We start from the raw sequence: 13,691 nt of genomic DNA, 5'->3' as shown, positions 1-13,691 counted from the left end.
ACACACTCATACACACATACTTGCTCACACACAGGGACACCGCAAGGCCGCACTCACACAGACGTCGACACAAAGCGCCGCACATGGCACTTGGCGCTTCCTTCGTCCCAGCACTGAGAAAAATAAATAGGGTACAACACAAAGATAAGTAAGAAATTAATTACAAATGTTAATAGGTGTATTTGAAAAAGCTAAATATAAATACATCAATTTATAATATATTCTAGAACAAATTTAAAAGTCCAAGCATTTATGTAAAATTCAAAGGCCAGAGAAGTCATTATTCCAAAACAGCATTAATGCAATGTAATTATTGTTGGCAAATTTAAAATACATTTTGTTTTTAATTAAATTGTTCAATGATACAGAGTAAATTAATGCTAACAGCATATCTCATATGCCATTTCTTTTAAAGTACCTTAATTGTAGATTTTTTTTCTATTCAAATATTTAGAATAATATTTAAAAAATAAAAAAATTAATTTTAAAGTTATATATGATCAGCGATCACATACCACAATATCAGTTCCATTGTTATTGCGAAATGTTGCTAGCTAAAGGTGTCCAATTTGTTCTCAGTGCACCATTTCTGTTTCTATCTGTGGTGCTGGCTGGTCTGGTGCTGTTCTCCTTGCTCCTGTTGTTCTTGCTGTTCTTGCTGTGGAGCTGTGGGGTCTTCTGTTGGCTTTGTCCCCGCTGGGAAATGCGCATCGCCCGCGGCAGACAAATATTTTTTTTATCTTTATTCAATTCAATTCCACCAGCGAGCACTTCGGTTATTCTTTGGCCCGTCCTCGGGTATGATTCTCTTATTGTCTTAATTGGAAATCCCGACCAGTTTCATCTGCCAAATGGAGCTGGGATGCCTGCAACTTTAATGTGCTATGCAGGTGGTCGGGATGGAAACTTTCATGTCCCCGCGGAGTTGACATTTCACTGACCATTTTCATAAAACTATTTTGACTTGAGGAAATCTGAGTGGGACTTTAAATACACATTAGTTTAGATATACTAGCTGGCACATGATTTCATTTATAAAACGTTGTTCAAATCATTTAGAACAGACAGAATAACAGACTTAGTAGTTTTCAAATTAACTTTGACTTGTTTAAAACAAAACATTTCTTAAATCATAAATTTATGATTTTTGAGCATTGCATACTCATTGAATGTTTTTTAGAACCTTTGCAAGCAGATAACTTACTGCTTTATTTTATGTCTTTTTTGATTGAAGAAGAATTTCGGCTTTAATTTTCTAAGTTTGATTTTAGTAATATAGTTTTACTTTTTTACATAAAATAATGTGAATTATACAATATAATTTTCTGCCGACCATTCCTCTTTAACAATTAAGCAATTTGAAAATATTTGTATGCTAACAATGAATAATTCCAAATTACTCAATTCCAAATTACCTTACATAATTGGTTTAGATTTTCAATTGTCTAATAGAAAACTTTTACCACGTTCTTGCTATCGTATTTTTATAATTGCTAATGTCACATGATTTAAATCAATTTGCTTCTATAACACGCCTAATCTGTGATCCCCGCCCCACAAAAAAACAAAAACCCGGACACTACTGCTCCATTTCCCAGCGGGCTGTTCCGCCTGAGGAGCAGTAGTAGTGTCCTTTCGGCTCGCAATTGGGCTCGGCACTCGTTTTTGGACCGCCTCGGTTTCGGCTTGGCTTGGCTTGGCTTGGCTTGGTTCGGTTCACTTCGTTGGTTTTCGCTTCGCCTGGAGTCCTGTGCCCATGCTGATGGTGCTGCTCCACCGCCTGCCCTTGCTCCTCCATTTGCTCCTCCTTCGGCTCCTGCTGATGCTGGGCTTTCCTCAATGAACATGTGAGTGCGCGGAGGGCAAGGATGTGCGGCAGGCGGCGATGCGGAGGCGACAGGGCCGAGCTTTGGGCCTGGCTACAAACATTTTTTTGTAACAGTCGCGCATATCCTTAAGCGAGAGACCCCACTTCCCCCCACCCTCCTTCCTTTGCAGCCCAACCGCCAGGATGCCGATCATCCCCCCGCTCATCCATCGCCAGTCGTTCAGGAAAGGACTCTCGGTTGTTCGGGGGCATTCGGCGGGGCATTGGGGGAGGACGGGCGTCAGGCCTTCGGGCCTTCGGTGCTTCGTGTCGGCTCGTTTCCGCTCGGCTCTGATAAGCTGTGGTCCTGGCCCAGTCGTCCTGGCCGTGGTCCTGCTCCTGCTCAGTGCCAAACTGTCAATCGTGTAGTGCGGTCATGTGGTGCGGAGCCAGCGTGCGCTCGCCTCCCATCATCATCGCCCTCTGAGTGGTCTTTCAGTCCTCTTCAGTCGTGCCACAGCCACAGCCAAAAGTCCACAACCAAAACCAACTCGAAACCGAATCCAAATCCGAAACTGAATCTGCATTTGATTCTGAATTAGAATCTGAGTCCGCAACGAACACTCTGGCAAGCGGAATCGAAGGATTCCAGCGCCAGGACCGCCCTCGACAAATATTTTTTTGTTCTTGTTCCCCGAATTCCATTGCAACATTTAGCCAGCAGCTAAAACAAAGTAAATAAGCGCAAGAAAAATATAATAAGCAAAGTGCTCAAGTGCCAAAAAAAAAAAATTTAAAATTTAAAATAAAAATTGAAAGAAGAAAATTAAGGAAAATTCAAAAGAATAAACCGGAACCCTTCCAGCTAAGCTGAAGAAAATATATATTAATATAAATGTGCCTGCGACAAAAAAAGAAGGAAAAATGCAAAGAGGGATAAATACGCTACGTGCAATTGTTAATTTTTTTGAGATTTTTTGTTCTTGTGCGGTTTGAACAGGAGTGCGAACAGAACAACCACAACAACATATACAAATATATATATATATATAGAAATATATATATTTAATAGCCAACAATAACAACAACAACAACAGCATCGACAACAACCACAACAAAAGGATGAAGGACTGCTGCAAATGTGCGTGAAATGTGACCAAAAACAGCAGGATATGTAACTAAATCAACATTTTGTATATGTTTGCATTGCTTTCGAATATGTTTCCAGGGTATTTTCCAGTCTGTTTCTCATGTTTATCCCATTTGCCAAGTGTGAAACCATTCAGTCCTTGGTCCTAATCCAATTTGTGACCCAACTCGAGTCGAGTCAACTTTTCCATGTGTGCCAGTGTGTTTTTCTGTGCCAATTAGTTGACAGATTACGCAAAACTAATGCCAACATTTAATTTTTGGCCGCATTTAAGCATTTTTATTCATATAATTTATATAACACCGATATTCCACGTCCCAATCTCCGCCAGAAACGCCCGAAGAACAGCCCAACATCCCAATTCATCTAATGAAGTTGTGTGGTGGTTGGGGGGCGGTGGGGTTCCAAAAAAAAAAAAAAAAAAATTACTCAATCGCCTTTGGTGTGTGTGCGCCGATGGTGTGCTAGTGTGTGTGTGCTAGTGTCCCTGTCTGTGTGACAGTAGTCCTTGTAGTCCTTGTGCCACCCTCGATTTAGGCCTTTTTGGCACTGCCGCCTCTTGTCTGCGCCTTGTTATTTTTACAGCTCCTTGAGCCACTGACCAAATTTTCCTTTTGCTTTCCTCATTTTTTTTCTTTGGCTGTAATTTTTTTTTTTTTTTTTTTTTTGGGGTGGTGGGGGTGCAATTTTGGGGGGGTGTGGACTGGGCTGGCCTGGTCCTCAAAACTCTATTAGCTCCATTATTAATAAAGTTTTCCCTTTTCAGTTCGGGCTCCTAATGATATTTTCTTGTATGGGCATTCTCAAAGTCGAGAATTTGCTGGCGAGGAAAGGGGTCTGGGAATTTTGATGAGGGGTTGGCTTGAAAATTGAGTGATTATGGGTGTTGTGTCGGAATGCGGGCAATAATTTTGCGTATTTCTCTGGCCCTCATGTGTGTGCCTTTGTTGTGTTTGGAAAATCATCAGTTTTTTTTTTGGCGAAACAGCTTTCCCCTTCTGGATTTCTGGATGTGGGATTAAAGGTTGAAAAATATGTATATACTCGAAAAGCGATGATGATTTTTAGTTCATATTTATTCGATTTTGTAAAGTTCGGATTTGGAAGTAGAAAAAAAGCCATGGAAAGTTGCAGTTGATCGCTTTTAAAGGTTATAAATGTATTGTTTTTAGAGATTTTACTGTAAAAACTAAATGCCCTAGTATTTTTACATTCCTAAATTATTCATTTTAAACTATATATTTTATTAAATTGTCCATGTTTTCATATCTTCTTTAAATATATTTAAAGCTATTCTTGTTAACCACCATTTAATTGAATTTATCAGTTACTAAGTAGCTTCTTAATTTCAATTGAAATTGAAAAAACGAAATAATTAATTATAGTATTAATTGAATTATTAAATTAAAATAAATACTTGTTTGGCAATTGCCACTTTTTCCTAATTAATTAGTCAACGGCATTGACTAATTATGGTTTTAAATTGAAATTCTGTGGATTTATTTGTTTGCAATTCCTGGTAATTGGTGTTTGGATTCAAAATGCAATTCAAGGCTTTTTCTCGACCATTTTCCTGTGAATTTGTCCATATACATGTGACACTAACGATGCGGTTAAGCTAGTCTTTCAATACTTCTGGGAATCTTTAATTAGCGATTGCTACCGAAAGATAATACCAATTCTCCGTGGATTGTCAAATTTACAATGCAATGGTATTTGTTTGCAGTCCGCTGGTTGCATTTTAATTAATTTGATATACGATTCCGGTTTTCATTTAATAACCACATCGCTGTACATTTTTGGCGTCGCAAAACGACCGGAATGCAAAGTGCGCTTTGTTGCAAGCAACATTTTGCCATTTGTCGCTCGTCGAATATAAATTTGCCTGTCTCAGCAGCACACACTTCCCCATGGCTGGGGCACATACAGTGCTGGCCAAGATAGTAGGATCAATGTGTATTTCACTCAATATGAAACGCTTCGTAAGTTTGTTTTATATAAGCTAGTAATTAAATGCACAAAATAGGCTTACTAACGACAGAACTAAATGTGTTTGAACAACTTTTTATTTAACTAAAGTTAAGTAAGTTTGAGAAGTACCCAAAGTCATAAATCATGCAAATGTAATGTACTTTCAAACTGATAAATCACTTTTATAAAGGAAAATGTACTTTCTTAGCAGAAGGAATTTACTTGATACCAAATCAAATAAATCAGCGTGAAACGAACAAATTATGACTTTTCACTACAAAATGTATTTCACGCATAAGCCTAACACTTCTGAGAAGTAAACTAAACAAGTTAAAGTTAAAGTTAACAGCATTGCAGACTTCACAGTTCACTTCTCTAGTGGTCACTATCGCATTGACCAGTGCTTTACGCATTCGATGGACGTGGGGAATCCCCATTGACGGCACTGTCTCACTGACGTTACCCATACGCCGTGTATGCCCGCCTGAAAATGTTGGCTTGCCTGCTTGCTTGTTTGTTTGTTTGTTTGCTCGCCGCTGGTCGTTTTGTGACTTTGATGGCCGGATAGCTGGATAGCTGGATGGCTGGCTGGCTGGATGGGCAGAGGGTTTGGCTTTTTCGAGGATCTGGGTTTTTTTTTTTGTTTTTTTGCCCAGATTGGCAGCTGATTTTGCTGTTGATGCTATTTTTGCTCGGAGCTGTGAATGAATGTCATAATCGATAATTTAATGTGCAAAGTGGCTGCTTTTATTTTTGGTCCTGTGTGTGCTTATACTTTTCTTTTTATTTCTGTTTCCCTAGCCAACTTTATTTTTATTTTTTTTCGCCACTTTGCTTTTCTCTTTCGACTGGCCGAGCCATAAACGTGTTTAATTAATGGCAATGACACAAGCACTTGCACACTCACACACACTCAAACACACACACTCTCACACATAATCCTGGCAGATTAAGGATAAGAAAGAGAGGAAGAAAAGAGTGACTGGATAAGAAGGAGAGGCGGGAGGGGATAGAGAACGAGAGAATAAAATGACACTCGGCCAGTCACATTCGAAATGTGTTCACAAAATAAACACTGAAGCAGAAGCGGCAAAAGTAAGACACACACACACACACTCGCTTTCGCATTCGCAGGATGCTTGAGAAGATGATGAAGAAGTAGAAAAATAAGAATAAGAATAAGTGAAAGCAGGGAGAGAAAGCGCGGAGAAAGCGACACGGTGAGAGCGAGAAAACAGCAGAAGAAAAATGCCAAAGATGCCGACTATGAAGAAGGACAATGGCAAGCAGACGACATCTTTGCTAGTAAGTGCGAATGTATCTGTGTAAAGGACGCTCTCCCTGCCTTCACATGTTTGCGTGTGTAGGTAGTGTGTGTGTGTGTGTGACAGCAATAATAATAAAACCCTAGAAGACCATGTGTGCGCGTCTCTTGGTCTCTCTTTATGCGAAATGCCAAAAGGAAATGCCAAGAAATGAAGTGCTTCTCCCCCACACAAGCCAACACAACTCACACATACAACATTCAAACTGTAACTGTGTGCGTGCCCATGTGTGTGTGTGTGTGTGTGAGTGAGCCCTACAATTACATAATATGGTACGCGCATTAGACGAAAAGTATTGTTAAAGCCCTTTTTGATTTCATCGTGCATTCGCAGCTGGCATGAAAAACTATGCCATGCCGGGCGGAGATTTCCCTCTTTATTGATTGAATGGCACTCGCCCAAAAAGGGGCGCGCTGGCGATAGGGGCGTGGTGGGTGGAGAGAACGAGAGTTGGAAGGATGCCGGGGTCTGGGTGGCATTTCCGGCTTGAGCCCCAAAGTGAAAGTGAACTGAATTTGAGCTCAGCTCCTTAACACGTCCTTACTTTGTTCGTTGGTGTGTACGCTCAACTTAAATGCATTTGTGCACAGAGAGAAAAGCCCAGCGACATGTGATTTACGTGTAATTCAAAGATTTACCTACCTTATCATTCAAGATGATTACATTTTTCTTTGAGACTTTAAAATACGTAAAACAGGTTTCTTCTATCTTTATAGCAGATTTATATATATATCTAAATAGATGAATATATAATTTTAAGTTTGTAGTTTACTGTGCGCTACAAATATTATTTTACCATATAAAAAGAGACTTGTACATAACTAAAAAGAACACTTTGATAAATGTTAAATTTTATTGTACGTGGGTAGCCATAAAATTTGAATAACTCAGGACTATTAAATTTAAACTAAGCTTTTTTCTACTCGGCCTGTGAATGTGTGTTTGTGTTTGTGTCTGTGTCTGTGTCTGTGTGTGTGTGTGTGTCTCCTGTGGCTGTGTGTGTTTGCCCTACTGCCCTAATGAAATTACAGAGTCCAACGATGAGCTGCCAACGCAGAGAATGCACTCAGGGCACACCAATACACGCTTACATTTATGTACATATATATACTTACGTATTTTACTTTTCGAGTCGAACAAATGATCCGTCGTTTGACTAAGATCAACGCCTTTAAAGAAGTTTCGGATTTGAAAGAATCAACACGAGGTATTTTTTAGTTTAGATCTTTATTTCTTCGTTGTCGGCTTAAGACTGACTGTACAGAGTTTTTGATCGGCTCGAAGTGAGTCGCGAGAAACGGGAATGTCTAATCAGTATATGTGTACAAAAAAGAACGGAAAAATAACGGTATGGATGCACAACAAATTATGCGCTTAAGTGTAAGTAAAAATGTAAACTGGTTTCATGTGTTTATGCATGTGCAAGATTGTATGTACAATTAGTGTAAGTATGTAAACGTAATATGAGAAGCATATTATGTTACTATATGTATATATATACTGCATTGCTGCATTGTAACCCTGTCACTCACACACACACACGCACGCAGGCATGCACACTAAGAACTCACCGACACCGATAGTGTGTGCTTTTTCATAAATTGCATTTAGTTGGCCAAGTTTTTTGTTACTTTTCAGTTGATTTGATTTTATGGTCTGCCAGGATCTGTGTCCTCGTGCGAACGAGTCGGGTGTGCGGACTCCAGGGTCCGGAGCTTCGGACAAATGTGTCCGTAATGGATGCCAAGTTGAAAAAGGTTTTATAGAGATTATTTATAAATGTTATTACGCTGCCGAGAATGTAAAGCAGCCCGCCGGGGATGTGTGAAAAAGCGACGAGATTTGATCGTTCTCGAAAAGAGTTTAGCATTGCATGTTTTTACAATGCGCTTTTGTGCGAATAATGGCCAAGTTGATGGATGGCAAAAGCAAGCAAATAGAAGATGTAGTAATCACTAAGACAGATAAATGCGCTTAAATTAATTCCGTGTAAACAAATTGTGCAAGTGCAGAAAAAGCATATGATGTTTCATTTTGCTTTTGTCTTCCATTGAATCTTCCCGTTTGATTACTCTTCCAGATATTTCAAGTATGATAACCAAATATAAAAAAAATTGTTGAATTTCTCGATTATCTGCTACATATCAAAATCTTTAACAAGCACTTTCCATCCCCCAAAATCAGCTACTTTAGCTGTGGCTCCACTTCTTTTACCCATTTACTTGAATTTTACCTTCCCCATTTCATTTTGGTTATTTTTTTATTTTTTTTTTTTTTTGCTGGCTTGGGGGTCTGTTTACCTTAACTTTCGATTACCCGTGAAGCCAAATACCGAGAACCATAAAAATCGTTGTTACCTTCGTTAAGCAGCAGGGCAGGCGTCTTCATTTGGTCCTGCTCTTAGTCCTTTCGTCCTTTGGATCCTTTTGGCTGGCTGGGGTGACTTGGTGATTGGGTGACTGCTTGGCTGGTTGACTGGTTGTCTGGCCAAGTGGGGTGGACTGACTTCTGGCCAGCATTTCCGAACTTCCTCACTTCCGCACTTCCGCATTCCGTGAGCTGTCCTCAGAAAAAGCGGCAACTAACTCATTTGCCAGCCGGCTTTATCGCCGCATCTTGGCAACTGCGCGTGGTACGTGCCTATTAGCCGGAACGTGTTCCATTCGCAAGGCGGCTTTGCCGTGTAACAGACACTCCTTACCATTAATTTCCATTTTGATTGGGTTCGCCACACATACTCATCCACTCGTCCCTTTGTATCTCACTTCTTTTTGATATCTTTTTGTTTCATCTCGGACGGCGAATCATCAATCAAACATAATTTACTTCGCTATGCAAAACTGAATCCTGATGGTTTCTTCATTTTCATTTTTCTCTGCATACTTTTTATTTAATTATGCTGCCGCCGAGAAATTGATTGTATGCCTCAGTTGGCCGAGCTGCAATCAATCACGGGATTCGTCTTAAAAGGGTTACGGATCCCGGTCAAAAAACATTTCCGTCTCGGGTCGAGGGCTATAATAAGATCACCCATTCCCTTCACCCAGAGTTTCCCTATTCACTTGAATCAATATACATATATTCTTTGACATTGTGAGAGAATGTATGGCAAATTTATTGAATAGCTGATATTCTAATCGGTTTCAAAGGTTACTTCTATACATTCTTGGGTCTCTAAGGAAACTTGTTCTCATTGGAAAACAAGTCGCTGTACTATATCCCAATCCTCCATATATTTAGTTAATATAAAATATATAAAACATTTTGTGTAACACCCGAAAAAAAATTGAAAATGCGAAAGGCATAATTTGGGAAGCATCCATCAATTAGCTTCCGATGAAATATCATCTTTACACACATGTGTACCCATAATGTAATGTGGCCCACTCGTTGGGTCTCGACTGGGGGATTCCCCCATAGCCCCCGCCTCCCCAACCATCACCACTCGAAGGGCAGCCAAATGACTGGAAGAAGCCTCCGTAAATGCACACCAGGGACTTTTTTTTGGGGGCGTCCATGGAGGAGGCACACATGCGAACACCACCCATCGAAACCCACTGTGTTTTTCTTATTATACCCGCTATTCTTAGAGTAAAAGGGTATATTAGATTCGTTCAAAAGTATGTAATAGGCAGAAGGAAGCGTTTCCGACTATATAGAGTATATATATTCTTGATCAATAGCCAAGTCGAGATCTCAGAAACTATCATGGGTAGAAGGTTGAGATTCAGCAGACAGATTCTAGAGACAAGTTTGTTGACCTATGTTGGCAAGCCCACTCGAACGCCCACAATCCACACAAAACTGCCACGCCCACACTTTTGATATTGATATATTTTTCATATGGATATTGATGATTGATATTTTTCACATTTTGATTAGTCTTGTAAATTTCAATCGATTTGAAAAAAAAACTTTTTACCAATTCGTAAGTAAGTCAGTGAGTAACGGGTATCTGATAGTCGGGGAACTCGACTATAGCATTCTCTCTTCTCTTTTTTTGTGGGCTTGTGGGCGGGGAAGGATGTGGACTGTGTGTTTGGATGGCCTTTGCGTGTGTGCGGACATGAGGCATGTCAAATAGTTGTCAATTATTTTTATTACAATTTCCCCTTTTGTGTTTGCGCCTCGACTTGACTTGAGATGGCTTGTTCTCTGCGAAATCCCCCACAATGCTCCTCCAGTTTGCCCGGGCACCTTTGGACGCACTTCGTCACGCCCCTGCACTGTGTTCTTTTATTTTACAAAAAATTCAAAATAAAAAAAAAGGGCAAAACAAAACTGAGAAAGAGCAATACGAGAAACATGTAAGCTTGTCTGTAGGATGCTTGTACACCGACCAAAATAATGATCGATGGGCTCGAACAAGCTACTTAATCTTGGGCTGGAACTCCTGTCGAGCTGGTAGAGAAACATAGAGAACTAGGTCAACGTATAAGAAACAATTTCATAATAAATTCATTAATAATATATACATTTATCTGCAGATAAACACACTGAGGTTCTGCTAAGTTAAGTAAAAACATATAGTTGTTTTTACCATACAGGAAGCAGTAAATGTCTGATCTGTAAGACTCTAGCTTTTTCAGTTCCAGTTTCTCCCAGTGCACAATTGTACGAGTGTATGCATGCGTGTGCGTACTGCACGTGTATGTGTTGGCGTGTCAGTGTGTTTAGCCTTTTTTAACGCATTTATTATTTCGACGAGCGTCTTTTGTTGATTGCCAGCGAGGACGGTGCGCGGCAATTCGCCTTTCATTCAACGCATTTCGTCCTTCGTCCTTCGACGATGCTGGGGTTCAAGTGTAGGCTTAATTGGCATTCATTTGCCTTTCGCTGGGCTATGCTTTATGTGTGTGTGTGTGTGTGGCTGGGTGGTTCTGCTCACTGTGTGTGTGTGTGTGCGAGTATTTTATAATTTTTCCATTTCTCTCCTCGCTCATTGCATACACATTTCAGCTTCCTGCTGCGGCACTTTGCCATCTCTGTTGCTTTTTACGCTTTCATGCGCATTGTGCTCACTTTTCCTGTCATTCGCGTAATTGTGTGAGTGTGATTGCGTGTGGGTGTGCGTGCGCCATTTGATGGAAACAAGCTCAGCCAGCTGAGTCCTTCTTTTTTCTTTTTTGAGCTGCTTACTGTTAGTCTCCTCTCACTGCACCAGGAAAAATGAACATTTTATTATGACACTTGAGTGTTTTTCATCTAAACACTTATCATACTAATTGCAGTAACTAACCCCACATTTAAAAGCTAGTGAAATACTTCAATTGAAGTCAGACAATATCGTTAATCGAGTTTAAGTAACTCGAGTAACTTTGTAGTTTTGTAGTTTAGTATTAATGCATACAAAAGTGCAGCCAAACTACGAAACCTATGTTTAACATATTGGCGCCCCTTAACTTTTACATTGAAACATTTAGTCAGCTATGTTTATGCATTACAAAATGTATAGCTGATGCGAAGGAGCGGAACTTCTTATTTCTTCAAGTGTTGTGTCGCCAGCCTTAACAACAAATTCAAATCCAGCGGAAGTAATTTGACGCACATGCGGGGGTCCTGACTGACTGACTGACTAACTGTGACCTGGCCCCGCCCACCGTTCATCCTACCCTTCTCGCAACCCAACCCCCCTCCCCCCCTTCCAGCCGTTCATCATATGAATTGGGATTGACAGGCGTAGGATGAGAAGGACAAAAATTGGTCCTGCGAACGAGTTGATGCCAATTATGTGTGTGCGTGCCGCTCTCTGTGGGTGCGAAAATATGCTTCTTACGAACACACACACACATACGCATCCTCACCTCCCTTCGTCGCGAAGCCGGATTTTATTTGCCTTAATTAAATATTTAAGCTCATTAGCTAACACTTCACGGCCAGATAAAAGTTGATTGATGCAAGGCGTTAAATAATTATGCTGCTTATGCTTTCGGCACCTTTTTCCCCTCCTTCCTTCCTTCCTTCCTTTTTTTTTTTGTGACTTAGCGCTGCAATGAAGTGCAAAGGCATTAGGACGGGGCCAATCCAATTTGAGGTGTATGTCGGGGTGAATGAAAGTGAAACTTAAAATGAACTCAAAATGAACTGAGAATGAAAACGAATATGGCGGCCAGGAAATGGGTTAACGCGTGTTTGAGTGAGTGAGTGTGTGTGTGTGCAAATTAGTTGAAAGTGACGGGCGGATGTTGGGCTGCCATTGTGCGTTGAATTGGATTATCAAATTCTCAATGAAAAGACGGCAAACGAATCTGTAGCTGTCAATAACTTATTTATGCGATTGTTTTGTTAGCCCAAAATATCGGCGAAAAATCAATTGGCTTTAAAATACATACATTTTGCTTTTTGGGCTAAAGATAGACGAGCCATTTCTGGCATGCATATTTTATGGGCTACTTTTTCTATTTTTTTGTAAACGTCCTTGGTTTTTGCATTTTTCGCCACAATTCGTTACGTTTTCATTCTTTTTGGCATTTTGCACATGGCTCTGAAATATTTAATATAGCTGCTAAATAAATGAAATCCGTTTTTATGGGCTTTTGGCAGTCGCTTTTATTAAATTCAAAGGATTTTAATTGTATTTTATGTGTTGATAGCACACTTTCATTTTGATTAACACAATCAGATTCAGATGCGCACACTAAACGATTGACTAAAAGCCATTCCGTTTCATTGCAAAGTTGGCTTAAAAATAAAAGCCTTTGAAAGTTTGACACTTTGTTATGACTTTCCAACTATAAAGTAGAGTTTTAAGTAAAAATAGCTGCAGTTGAAAGTAATTGCTGGGAATTTTAAATGCACGCAACATGATTGAATAACATTTGTTTCATAATAATGATATATCATTTACATTCTATAAATATTATTGCTATTCCTGCAAATTTCCTTTGCCAAGTAATATTATTTTAGCCAAGCTTTGAACTTAAATGAAGCCGACTGCAATTCCCCTTTGTAATTTATCGTTATCGTAGCGAAGTGTCCTGTGGGATTCTTTATTATCCCGGCCTGTGCATTGTTAAGCCAATTCAGGCTAATCCACGCCCCTCTCTCCGCCCTATTTTCGCCGGCATTCGCCACCAAATTGCATTAACTCGGCTGCGAACACGCGGCGTATGCGTAATACGGCACTACGATGCGATTGAGCAAAATTAAATGCCCGCCAACTGGCAGCCACCAACAGCATGGCCATTAATTTCCATTGCCGCTGCCATTAAAACGTTTTTCAATTTTTCAAACTCGCGGCTGAAAAGGTGGCCGCTCAAGCAACAGAAAAAGTAGCAGGAGCGACAGAAAAGTTCCGACATTGAAAAATTGTTGAGCCAGGCAGGCAGCAGGTCCTTGGTCCTCGGTCCTTGCCAGTCGACAAGCCAGCGCACATTTGGAGCAAGGCCTGTGGGCGCGGGTCCTTAAATCAGCACCACCCACTCGCCGACGACGACGC

At 40.3% G+C, this 13,691-nt stretch overlaps 1 protein-coding gene across 6 annotated transcripts in view, besides 2 other annotated features; it reads left to right on the top strand.

The window, feature by feature from the left end:
- Window positions 1–2,212: 2,212 nt before the first annotated feature.
- The window catches only part of Cngl (Cyclic nucleotide-gated ion channel-like), a 55,215-nt gene continuing 43,736 nt past the window's right edge, over window positions 2,213–13,691 (top strand). For 4 of the 6 annotated variants that reach the window (NM_001258761.3, NM_001258762.3, NM_167441.5 and 1 more), the window contains exon 1: window positions 2,213–2,948. The gene's annotated coding sequence lies outside the window, so the exon portion shown is untranslated. The remainder of the gene's footprint in view (window positions 2,949–13,691) is intronic. The other 2 variants (NM_001370020.1, NM_001272642.2) reach the window with 1 other exon arrangement.
- Window positions 7,363–7,738: a mobile genetic element.
- Window positions 9,825–10,245: a mobile genetic element.

This window comes from Drosophila melanogaster, chromosome X (genome assembly GCF_000001215.4).
Source record: "Drosophila melanogaster chromosome X".
Taxonomy (NCBI): domain Eukaryota; kingdom Metazoa; phylum Arthropoda; class Insecta; order Diptera; family Drosophilidae; genus Drosophila; species Drosophila melanogaster.
Note: the sequence above shows the minus strand (reverse complement) of the source record. Positions and strands in the feature narration are given on the sequence as shown.